Raw genomic sequence first — 11,900 nt, forward strand, 5'->3', positions numbered from 1 at the left:
CCTATCCACGATCTCATCCGAGAGACCTTGACCGTGGTGTTGTGACATGAATGTACTGAGACACAAAAGCCAATGGATTTTGAAAAAATGAAAGCGTACGCATTTATCGATGAAACGAGGCGCTAGCAAATCGATCCATCTGGCTTACGAAGCACAGACGGGGTGGTTTCGGCCTTATGCGCCCGCCCACTGGTGTACATGTTTTGCTTATTATGATCGTTATTCCTTAAAAATATGTCTTTATTGATTTCCTAGAGAGGAGAGGAGAGGGATAGAGAGACAGAAACATCCATGATGAGAGAGTCATGGATCGGCCGCCTCCTGCACGCCCCCGACTGGGGATCGAGCCCGCCACCCGGGCATGCGCCCTGACCGGGAATCGAACCCCGATCGCCTGGATCCTGGGTCGAGGCTCAACCGCTGAGCCACGCCCGGGCCGGCCGGGGGCGCCGAAGTTTTCCAAGACGGCCGTGCCAGAGATCCCGGTCCAGGTGGACGGTCTGTGATGCGAAGGAGCCGGTCCCTCGATCTCGACCGACCCGAGACCGCCGGCTTCGCCGTTTCCACCAGGGGCGCCCTTCTCTTCTCCTCCTCGCTGCTGTTTGAACAGCCTGGGGAGGATGGCCGGGAGGACGGACGCCGAGTGCCTCTCCCTCCCGAGAGGTGGAAGGAAGGTTCCCCCCTCTGCCTTTCCTTCCCCCTTCTCTCCCGCGTTCTTCTGTGAGGAGGAGAGGTTTTAACCGCTTGTTCTCAAGAGGAGGCCCGCGAAGCTCTGTTTCGCTTTCCTGCCTCCGTTTCCCTATCCTTCCCGCCGGGACGCTTTCCTAGCCTCTCCCTGTCCTGTAACACAGAGACGGACGCCCCTTACACCTGAATGGGGTCGTGAGACACGGAAGCGTGAAAGAGACGGAGGGATCTCAGAGGGAAGGCGGCCGGGGTCGAGTTTCCGGTCCGTGGCCTGTGTGGCTTCCGGGCTTTGCGAGTAGGCCTCGGAAAGACCTCCTCCTTGCGTTGGAAAGGATAGATTTGGGGTGGGGTGTGGAGGGGAGGAGAACCCCGAAGAAAAAGAGAAAGAAAAAGGCGGGGGGGTGGTAGATGGGGACAGAAAGAGGCTTTGTGCTTTGGGCGGTGACCGCTCGATGCTAGATGACGCCAGAGGCGGGTCTGCAGGCGGATGGCGTCTCCTCGAGCTGCACGCTTGAGAAGCCTGCGTGGGTTTTGCGGGCGCGGGCGCACGCGTTCTCGGAGTTCCACGCAAAGAGTCTTGTTTCTTTAATTTTATTTCCTTCTACTTTATTTTTATCATAAGAGAACATTTATTTCGTGGATCGCAGAGGTAGAAGAAGTCATTCCCGGAAGGCATGGGTTTAGGAAACAAGTTATAAAGGCCAAGAAAGGGCCCTTGGGGCTTGGGAGTGAGGAAGCTAATGCTAAGGTGCCTGGGGGGGGGCGGGGGCGGTTTGAAGGGGGTGGGGGGTGGCCAGAGGCTGCTTCCAGGAGGGAGAGAGCTGGGTCCTCCGTCCTAATGGTTTTCTCTTAGGACAAGGCTCAGGGAAAGATCTCCTTATCATAGTCAGCAGCTTTCCAGGTGTGTCCTTTCAGGGTTATGGTCTCCTCGGACCGGTTGGTTGGCCTGAGGGCGGGGAGAGGCCACCGTTCAATGCGGCTGGCCTGAGGTCGGCTGTGGCCGGTTTTGTTGCTTTTCTGATCCTGGAGCTGAAACGGGGCTGAGGCCTAGACGTCCTCTCTAGGGAGGAACAGGTCATGGGGTCCAAACCGCGGGACGGGCAATCTGCTAGGGGGAGGAAAGGCCGCCCTGGGGGCGGGGTCCCACCCTCCAATTGTCTGTTGCTAGGCCCCTGGCGCTTTCCGCTGGCTCCCGTGACCTCCAGTACCTGGCCCCACGCCCTCGCTGTCTCCCTGCCTATCACATCCCCCCTCGAGGATCCTGGCTCTGAATGCTTTCAGAGAAAAGGGGCGCAGCTACTTTATTTTACTTTAAAGCCTGCCTAGTTTTCTTAACCTATGTCTCCCCGATAAATTAAATTTCCAAGAAAGAGAGAGAGAGAGGAAGAGAGGAAGAGAGAAAGAAAGAGAGAAAGAGAGAAAGAGAGAAAGAAAGAAAGAAAGAAAGAAAGAAAGAAAGAAAGAAAGAAAGAAAGAAAGAAAGGAAGGAAGAAAGAAAGAAAGAAAGAAAGAAAGAAAGAAAGAAAGAAAGAAAGGAAGAAAGGAAGAAAGAAAGAAAGAAAGAAAGAAAGAAAGAAAGAAAGAAAGAAAGAAAGAAAGAAAGAAAGAAAGAAAGAAAGGAAGAAAGGAAGAAAGGAAGGAAGGAAGGAAGCCACAGAAAGATCAAGGGGTGATTCCTCCCTTGTTGTCCCGTGAACACTGGCCTGGCTCTGGAGGTGGAGTCCCCGGCCGCAACAATGTTTCTAGGTCCTCCCAGGAGGCCAGGGACAGGCTCATGCCCCTCCGGGACGTCTTGGCCCCGGCGCCCACCGCCTGCCGGCGACTCCGTGGGATTCTTTCACGCAGGAGTCTCCCCCGCCGGTCCCCTGTTCCGGCCGCCACCCGAAAAAGATTTTCCAAGTCCCCCCTTCCGCTATGGCGGCCGCGCGGCGCTGTGCCTGCCGGGAGCTCTGAGGCGGAGGCTCCGCCGCCCGCCGCCCGCCGCCCGCCGCCCGCCGCCCGCCGCCCGCCGCCCGCCGCCCGCCGAGGGCCACGGGCCGAGGGCCGGGAGACACGATCCGAGGTGGGCCGTGGGCCGTGGGCCGGTTGGAGATCGGTCCTCCGGGCCGGCGGCAGGCCCGCCACCCGGAAACGTCTCGCTGACCTTGTTCTCGGCGGTTGTCGGGCGCCACCTGGCGGCCGCTTTTATATCATTCCTTCTGCGCAAAGTGGCGGGGGAGGGGATCGGGCCCTGCTGCCCGCCGGCCCGCCCGCCTGAGGCCTGCTTCCAGCTGACTGCTGGCTCCTCCTGGGACTCGGTTTGTTCTGGAAAGCTCTGGTTTTGCTACCGAGGGGCGACTTGCTGGGAGGCCCCGAGCTAAACTCCCTCGTCTCCCTGTTTCTGAAAGGGCTGGTGTCAGAGCTCCTACAGATCCTTTGGGTGTTCTGACCGGCCCGGCCCGGCCCACAGCCTCTCCTCCGGTCCTGCCAGGCCTTGTGCAGAAATGATACCTCCTCCACGTGAGGAGTTCTTTCCCTCTGTCCAAAACGAAGGAGCAGCCGGGCAGAGGGGCCAGACCCCCTCCCCATCACCCAGCCGAGAGACAGAAATCCGGCTGCTCTTCTTCACCTAGTGCATCCCCTTGAGAGAGTCAGTCAGTCTCTCTCTCTCTCTCTCTCTCTCTCTCTCTCTCTCTCTCTCTCTCTCTCTCGGTACCTCACTCTCTTCGGCTGGCCCGCCAACTGCTGTCTCCGCGCCTTGCCCTCTGGCACGATTCTATGGCCTGGAGGAGAACCCGATCTCCTTCCCCTTTCCTTGCACAACGACACCTCCTCTGCTGGCTGGCTCGCCGGCTCGTTCGGGTGAGCCGGAGACGATATCTCAAAGTGGCCTGGGCCAAGGGGCCTCTTCTTCCCTGGAGCCTCCCCGCCTACTCAGTGGCTCTTCCGGGATCGCCTGTCTGTCTGTTGGACCCGGGATCGAAGTGTTTCTGTTTTGCCTCTTCTCCTGGTCTTCTCTGGTCTCCTTAGGAGGCCCCCTCTGCCCCCCATGTCATGTGAGACTTAAGGGAAATAAAACTGTGCCCTTTGCTCCCGTTCAGTTCTCCCTCCCTCCCTCCCTCCCGTCGGGTGAATGTTTTGGGCTGGTCCGGGTGGGCCACGGACCCTGAGAAGGCTTGGGCCTCTCGGTGACATCTTCCCTTCCGGCAATCTTGGAACTCGACCTCCTTCCCTGGCCTTGATTCGTCACTATGCTGACGTGCTCTCGGCTACCTTCTTGAGAAACCCTGTGAATGTGGACGGTGCCTCTCAAGAGGACACAGACATCCCCTTTCTTCATCCCCGGTCCGTCGTGCTCCTTGGTATCCGTGGACCCGAGCGAGCGAGTTTGAACACTCGGATTCTCGCAGAAACCGGCACGCGGAGGTGCACAGAGGCTCTATTCACAACTTCCAGGACCCGGAGGTGACCGAAAGGCTCTTCTTTGTGTGGAGAATGGACACGCGGAGTGCGGATGGCCCGGGCGACGACGGGGATGCTGATCTGCTGAGTGACCGGCGCTGGAAAGAAATGAGAGCCACGGGGAGCCAGCCGTGAGGGGGCGGGCGAGGAACCTGCGATGCGCATCGCTATCTGAAGGAAGCCGCTCTGAACCGGACACCTACCTCGTGATTCCAACTCTAGAGGACATTTCTGAAAAGACAAAACTATGGAAAGGGCCAAGAGACCGGCGGGTTGCGGAGGGGGGGGCGGGGTGTGCGTGCGTGCGTGCGTGCCCGTGTTGGGGGAGGGAGAGCGGCGACCTCACGGGGGGGGGGGGAGGGGGGGGGGGGCGGCGGGTCTATGGGACTTCTCTGTAGGCTCCGTTGGGTCTTGCCCTGAGCCCCAAAGTGCTCTAGAGAGGCAGACGGGTGGGCGGGCCGACAGACAGAAGCCTATTTCAACAGAAGCACCCAAAGCCACCTCCGGGTGCTATCCCAGAGATGCTCCCCCTCCGGTCCCGACTTCCCAGTCTGACAGCTTGTGGGGAAAGTCGGGCTTCTGGGAAGACTCGTCCTTCCTTTCCTTTCGACACGCGTTTTTGTTTCTTTGTTTGTTTTTGTTTTTGTTTCGTGTCGTTTCGTTTGTGTCTCGAGGCCTTCGCCGGACGTTCGCTGTGCGTGTCGCTAGGCTTTGAACTCTCCCGCCGGATCGCTCCGAGAACTGCCGTCTGTCTCTCTTGCCACGCACGGTTTTCATCGACCGTGGATAGGGAATAACATGAAAACCCTCCCTTTTGCTTTGTTTCTGAGAAGCGAGCGCCTGGCTGCTGGCTTCTCTGTGGGAAGGGTGGCATGAGTGAAGGAAGGCGGCGTTCTTCCTCCCCCCTCCTCCCTCCTCCTGTTGTCTTTTAGTGGGTGTCGGGGTGATTGAAGCTAGGAGTCCCCTTCTGATAAGAGGCCTCCCGCCCGCTATCGTCCTGTCGCTTCCTGCGCACCGACCCGCACCCCGTGTGCTCAGGCGTGTTCCCTCTCGGGGTACCCGAGTAGAGACGAGAGTGGCCGGTGATGATGACCGAGTTTAGGAAGCCTCTTTGTTCGACTTTAAACTCGGAACCTTCATAAACGGTCAACTTTCCTACTGTGGAAGGGGCTCAGACTTTGGAGTTGGACTCCTCTGGGCCCGCCGGCGTAAAGTCAACCTCCCGAAGCCCCAGCCTCCGAGTGCCGCTTGGTCTTTGCGTAAGGTGAACGTCTCCGGTTCCGCAACGCCGCCCTCCCGAACATCTTAGATTGTCCTCTGCTCTCTTGGAGACTCTGGGAATGTGGGCCTAAGCGGGAGACGGACATGAGGGAGACCGACGGGAGAAGAGCATTCTGATCTTTAAAAGTTTTATGTTTATTTTTATTGATTTTTGAGAGAGAGAGAGAGAGAGAGAGAGAGAGAGAGAGAGAGAGAGATTTTTTGGTTTCACTTATTGATGGGGGTAGAGACAGGGAGGGAGGGAGGGAGGGAGAGGGAGGGGAAGGGGAGAGGGGGAGGGAGAGAGGGAAGAGAGGGAGAGGGAGGGAGGGAGGGAGGGAGGGAGGGAGAGAGGGAGAGAGGGAGAGAGAGAGAGAGAGAGAGAGAGAGAGAGAGAGAGAGAGAGAGAGAGAGATTTTTTGGTTTCACTTATTGATGCCTTCATCGGTTGATCCCCTGACTGGGGATCGGACCCCCCGCAGTGTCAGCGTATCTGAAGCACGCTCTCCTCCCGGGGTGTGGGGGGGGTGTGGGGTGGATTGAATTTGTCAGTTTCACGGAACCGTGCTGCTGCGTCGTGCTCATCGGTCTCACTGAAAGCACACATATTCCCCTGCTCACCCCACGGGGAGTCCTACTGAAATCCACCACCCACCGAGATGTCACGCCCTGACGCCCTTGTTGTCTCTGTGCAGAGACGGACTTCTCTGAAACTTTGGACGTGGTCGAGTTTGTCGCTTATTGCCTGTATGGCTTCTGGGCTTTGTGGATAGGCCTCGGAAAGACCTCCTCCCTGCGTTGAAAAGGATAGATTTCGAGCGGAGGGGTGTGTGTGTGTGTGTGGGGGGGGGGGGGCGTGAAAGATAAAAAGAGAAGAAAAGAAAGACAATGGCGGGGGGGGGGGGGGCGGGATAAATGGGGATGGAAAGAGACCTTCTACTTTGGGCTCGATTCGGCACGTCTTCGGTGGACGTTTCGGAATGTGTTCAGAGGGCGTTGCGGTGTGTGTTCAGAGGGTGTTTTGGGGGTATGTGTTCGGTGGGTTGTCGGGGTGTGTGCTCAGATGATGCTTCTTTGAGTTGTCCGCTTGAAAGCAACCTGCGCTTTATTTTTAGTGATTGATGTTTTTGGAGCTCCGTACAAACGCTCTTTCTTGATTGGAGTGATTCCTTTTTAAATTTCATTTCAAAACCTGTATGGCTTTATGAACCGATGTCTCCCCGAGAGACGTTGGGGTTAAAAAAAAAAAGAAAGAAAAGGAACCCAAAGGAAACGGAAGCCAAGCCCCGGATCAAACGACGGGCCCGTCGCTGTCCCGTGAGTGCTCGCCTCCTCGTTTAGCTTTAAGGGCCCCCGGCCGCGTACAATTTTTTTAGGTCCTCCCGGGAGGGAGAGGAGACCGGGCCGGCGGTGCTGTGCCCCGAGGGGCGGCCCCGCCCTCTGGCGACTCCGGGGAGTTTCTCTCACGCCCGAGCCCCCGCGCCCTGCCTGCCCTTGTTCCCGCCGCCGGCGGAGAAAGGTTTTGCGAGTCCCCCTTGCCCGCTGCCGCGTCCGGGCCCGGCCGGGACGCGATCGGTCCTCCGGGCGGTCGGCGGGACGCCCTCGCCGGCCCTCGATCCCGATCGGTCCCGCTGATGTCCTCGCCGGTTGTCGGGAGCCACCTGGCGGCCGCTTTTAGATCGTTTCCTCCTTGGGGAGCGGCGAGGGAGGCGACGTGGCCGGCGCGGCCGCGGGCGACTTCCAGGAGGCCGGTGGCGCTGTCGCGTTCGTGCCGGCGGCGCCGGGCTGTGGGTTGCTCTGCCCGTTTGCCGGAGATTGGACCTGTGGGACTAGTGAGGGAGCGGCTGCGGCGGCGCTGCTTGTGGGCCGCCCTGACGGGTCGACCAGCACTCTCCGGCGCCCCTCCGCCCTCGGGGCCGCCGCGGCGGTGACGGAGAAGGGAAAAACCTCGCGCCCGGGCGCCGTCCAGCGCGTGTCCGGGAGTCGGGCCTCCGCGGGCCCTCCCCGGCCCTTGGATGGTTCCCCAACCCCCGCCCTCCGCGTCGCGCTCCGGAGGTGCCCGCCGACTCGCGCGACGGCGTGGCGGGCGCGCGGGAGGCCTCCGCTGGCTCGCGCCCCCACCCACCCCCCGCGAGGTGGCTTCCTGGGATCCGACCCGTTCGTTCGTCGTAGGCGCGCGCCTCCGTGGAATTTTCAGTGGAGTCCCGATCGATCCGGAGGCCTGAATCGAACGCCCCCCCCGTCCGCCCCCTTTGGCCCTCGCGCGGGGGGACGGCCGGGATCTACCCGGCCCGGGCGCGTGCCCGCGTGTTTCCCCGGGACCCCGGACGGGACTCCCTCGCCGGGTTTATTTCGAGTCCCGTGCCGCAGGTCGGGACCGGGAGGGGCCCGTGCGGGGAGGCTGGGGGAGGAGGGCGAGGCGTTTGGGGAGGCGTGCACGCTTGGGTCCCGCCGTCGGACTCGGGTGTTTTGTTTTTCCCCCAAGCCCCGAGTCGAAGTCTGGGGACCGCGGGGAGCTCTCCCTACGCGAGTGCGCCGCCCTTGGCGGGATCGGGCAAGCCCGCGGTCCTCGGGGAAGCGCCGTTCGACGTAGGCGCCTCCGTGGATTTTTTTTCCAAGTCCCGATCCGGAAGCGCGTTCCGGTGCGTTCGCGCACGCCGGGCCGCGCGACGGGGAGGGCGTCAACGGCCCTCTCGCGCGTGTCCGCGGCCGCTTCCTCACAGGCCTCCGGGGGTCGACCAGATGGCCCGCCGCGCCCCCCCCCCCCCCCCCCCCCCCGCTCGGGGGGTTTGATGGGATCCTGTGGGGTGGCCTGTGGCCGCGACTCCGTCCCAGGAGGCCCGCGTGGCCTTTGGACGGGACACCCGTCACCGGGGACCGTCGATGTTTAGCCCGAGGCGGGCGTTTTGTACCACGAGATGAGTGTGGATACGGTGTCCTCGGGTGACTGGAGGACGGGGGTGTGTGGGGGTCTGCCCGCGGGGCTTCTCCCTTCCCCGTCCGTCCCTGTGGCCGCACGAGATGAAGCCGTTACGCCTCGGGCCTGCGCGCGCCGGCTGATGTGTGTCTGGGGCCGTTGCCCTTGGAACGCCGTGTTCCGGAACCCCCCGGTATCGTTGAACCTCTTGACCGCTCGAGTGGTGTGCGCGCGTGGCACGCTTGGGGGGGGGTTGGGCGGCGTCGCCTCGCGTCCCCGGCGCCGCCCCGTGTGCTTTCGCGCGGCCGGCCGCCGCCGCCCCCTCGGCTCTATGGCGTCGGAGACGGCTTTTCCCCTAGCCCGGGGGCCGTCGTTCGCCTCTTGCCGCGAGGAGGGATGGTTGCCTTCGGGGGAGGGTTTTCTAAACCTGGTGAGGCTGAAGCGCAGGCCCCTCTCTCGCAGTCCTCGCCTCGTTTGCCCTCCGCGGCCGGCAGCTCGGTCGGTGCGGTGGCTTTTCCGGGCCTCCGTGCATGTTTTTCTGATCGATGTGGTGACTTCGCGCTCTCCCGGGCCGGGCCTAAGCCGCGCCGGACGAGGGACGGACATTCCTGGTGAATGTGGCCGCTCTTCTCGCTCCGCCCGCGGGCCCCTCTCCTCTCCTTCCCCGCCTGGCTGGGCGGTGTGTGGGAAGGAAAAAGGGGTGCGGAACCCGGCCCGACCTCGCTCTTCCGCCTCCTTGCCCCTCGGGGCGACGGGTGGGGCGCGTGGTCTTGATGACGCAGCGGACACTCTCCGCCCGCCTTTCCTGGCTGTGTCCCGCGGGCGGCCCCTCCCCGCGGCGGGGAGGGGCGTCCCGCCGACGCGCCGCGCGATTCCGCCTGGGCGCGCGAGTGCGTTTCGCTTTGGTCCTCTGGTTGCTCCTGGAGCGCTCCGGGTCGTCGCTCAGGTGCCCGAGGCCGAGCAGGTGTTGTCGTCCCCCGTCCCCCGTGAGCCTTCCCCTCGGGGTCGCCCGCTGTGGCGGTGCTCTGTGGGGGGGCCGCGCTTGGGGGTGAGTCCAGCCGGTCAGGGGAGGCACGCCCGTGTCCCCCGCCCTCGCGTGAGGGGGGGGCCGGACCTCCGCCGTTGCCCGGGCGGCGTGGGCGCTCGCGAACGGGGCCGAGCCGGCGACGCCGGCCGCTGGCTGAACCGTGAGGTTTCCGTTGCTGCCGTCCTTCTTTCCTGGGCCGGATAGTCTTTCTTTGCGTCGTGCCCGGCGTTTCGACGCAACGCCGCGGGGCTCTCTTTAGCTTACTTTCTGGGTGAGGCCCCCGGTGAGGACGAGAGGGCGATGCCTGAGGCAGCACGGGCTCGCTCCTCTGGTGAACCCGGCCCCGTCCTCGAGCGCTCGCGTTGCCGCCGTTGCTTTCCCCTGTGCCGTTGGGCCCTTCCCTTGGGCGCGCGCCCCCTGCCGTCCCTCGGAACCGTGCGCCTCCGCGGGCCCGACCGGGGTGGCTTCCGATGGGGCGGGGACGATGCGCCCTCGGCGAGAAAGCCTTCTCTAGCGATCCGAGAGGGTGCCTTGGGGTACCGAAGCCCCCAGCCGTCGCCCCTCCTCGAGCGCGATCGGTAGCTCGTGCCGCGGCGTTCGTCGGGTACGGCCCCCCCCCCGCGTGGGGCGGGGGGCCTGGAGGACGCCGCTTCCTTTTCTCGGCCTCTACCGCGGCCCGCGCCTCCCCCCTCCGAGACGGGGGAGGATCCCGCCGGGCCGGGCCGGCGTTTCCGGCGCGTGTCCGGGGGGCCGCGGCGTGCGTGTGGGCGCGCCGCGTGCGCGTGTTCCTTGCGGCCGTGTGCCGAAGGGGGGGAGCGGCGCGGAGGCCCTTCCCCGTCCCCGGCGCGCGTCCGCTTCCGCGCTTCGAGCGGCTTCTCTGGCCCGCTCCCGTCCCCGAGGGGGTTGCAGCCCGGCGGAAGCGCCTTGCCGCGGGCACGTCTCGTGGCCGGCTTGCCCTCGGGGGGGCGTTCCACTGGGGACGCGAGTCTCGACCCGGGTCGGACCCGGGCGGAAGGACGGAGAAAGGAGACGAGGGCGGCTTCCCCTCGCGGCTCGGTGCGCGCGCGGCCCGCGGTGGCGTGGCCGGGGCTGTGCAGCGGCGGGGGGCGTTGGAAGGCTTTTCCGAGGGTCTGGCGCCGCAGGAGGGGGCCGGCCGGCGTCCCGGGCGTCGCGGGGCCGCCCTGTGTGTCTGTGGCGGTGGGATCCCCGTGCGTTTTCCCGGCGGCCCGTCCGTGCCCCGGGGCCCCCCTCTCCTCGGAGGCCGACCTCGCCTCCCCCGGGCGCGCCCGCGCCCTCCCTCCGCGGGTCCCGCGTCTTGCGCGCCTCCCGCTCTCCCCGCCTCCCCTCCCCGCCGCCGCCGTCGGCCCTTCGTCCTCCCCCCGCGACGGGGGGGGGCGGCGTCGGCGACCGCGCGCCCCCGAGAGACCGGGGCTTTTCGCCGAGCGGGTGTCGCCCCCTCGGCCCTCCCCCCCGACGCCGGGGGGCGGGGGCCGGGCGGCGTCTCCGGGCGAAGTTTGCCCTTCGGGGGCCGGCGGGCCCGTCGGCGCGCCCCCGCCCGCTCGCGCGGCGTGTGGCGTCGTGCCGGCGTGTGCGCGGGGCCGGGGAGCGCGAGGGAAGGGGGAAGAACCGTGTTCTTCCCGGCGGGGTCGCGGCCGCGGCGGCGCCGCGGGGGCCCCTCTCGCGAGGCTGGGGTTAGGGCGGCGTTTTCTCGACGGGGGAGGCGTGCCGGTCGTCGTCTTCTCGGGGTTGCCGCGGGACCGCCCCTGGGCTCGGTGGCCTCCGGCGGTGAGACCCCGCGTGTGTCCCGGCGAAGACGGACCCGGGCTCGCCTCTCCCCGGGAGGGGAAAGCCTCCGTTTTCTTCCTCTGCTTTGGCCGAGCCCGCCGTCCCCGCCCGCCGCCTCGCGGTCCGGGCCCCCGGCGGCGCCGCCGCCGCCGCCTTCCCCGGCGCCGCGCGTGCCTCGCCGCCTCGGGCGGTCGTCACGCCTTCTCCGCCCGCCGTCCCGCCTCGCCGACCCGTTGTCGGGGACCCGCGCCCCTCGGTCGCGCATCGCCTCCCCGGGGCCTGCCGCCGCCCCGCTTCCGTGTCCGCCGGCGCCCCCCGCCGGTGCGGCGTCGTTGCGTGTGGGCGCCGGGGGCCGTCCCCGCGCTGCGCGGCCCTCGTTCGGAAGGGCGCGCCCGAGCGCCGGCTCGGGTCCCGGCCAGCCGTCGTGAGTCGTCGTCGCCCCCGCGCGCCGGGCGGGCGACGCCCCCGGGAGGGGGGGCTCGGGCGCTTCTGGCCCCGGGCCCCCGCCCCCGCGCGGGCGTTGCGCGCGCGCGCGCGCCGGCCGGCGGCGGCTCTCGATGCGTCTGCCCGGTGCCCCGCAGCCCGCTCCCGCGCCCGCCATCGGGGTGTCGCCCCCGCGGGCCGCCCCGCGCTCCTCCACGCCGCCGCCCGTTGCCGACGCCCCTCGCGGTCGGGGGGCGGGCCGGGGCGGGTCCGCCTCGCCGCGTGCGGAGCGGGTCCCGTCGGGCCCGGGGGCCGGGCCCGGGGCGCGGCGGGGTTTGCGACGCGCGCGCGCGCGTCGGT

Source organism: Miniopterus natalensis, unplaced genomic scaffold (assembly GCF_054644295.1).
Source record: "Miniopterus natalensis isolate mMinNat1 unplaced genomic scaffold, mMinNat1.hap1 Scaffold_80, whole genome shotgun sequence".
Taxonomy (NCBI): Eukaryota; Metazoa; Chordata; class Mammalia; order Chiroptera; family Miniopteridae; genus Miniopterus; species Miniopterus natalensis.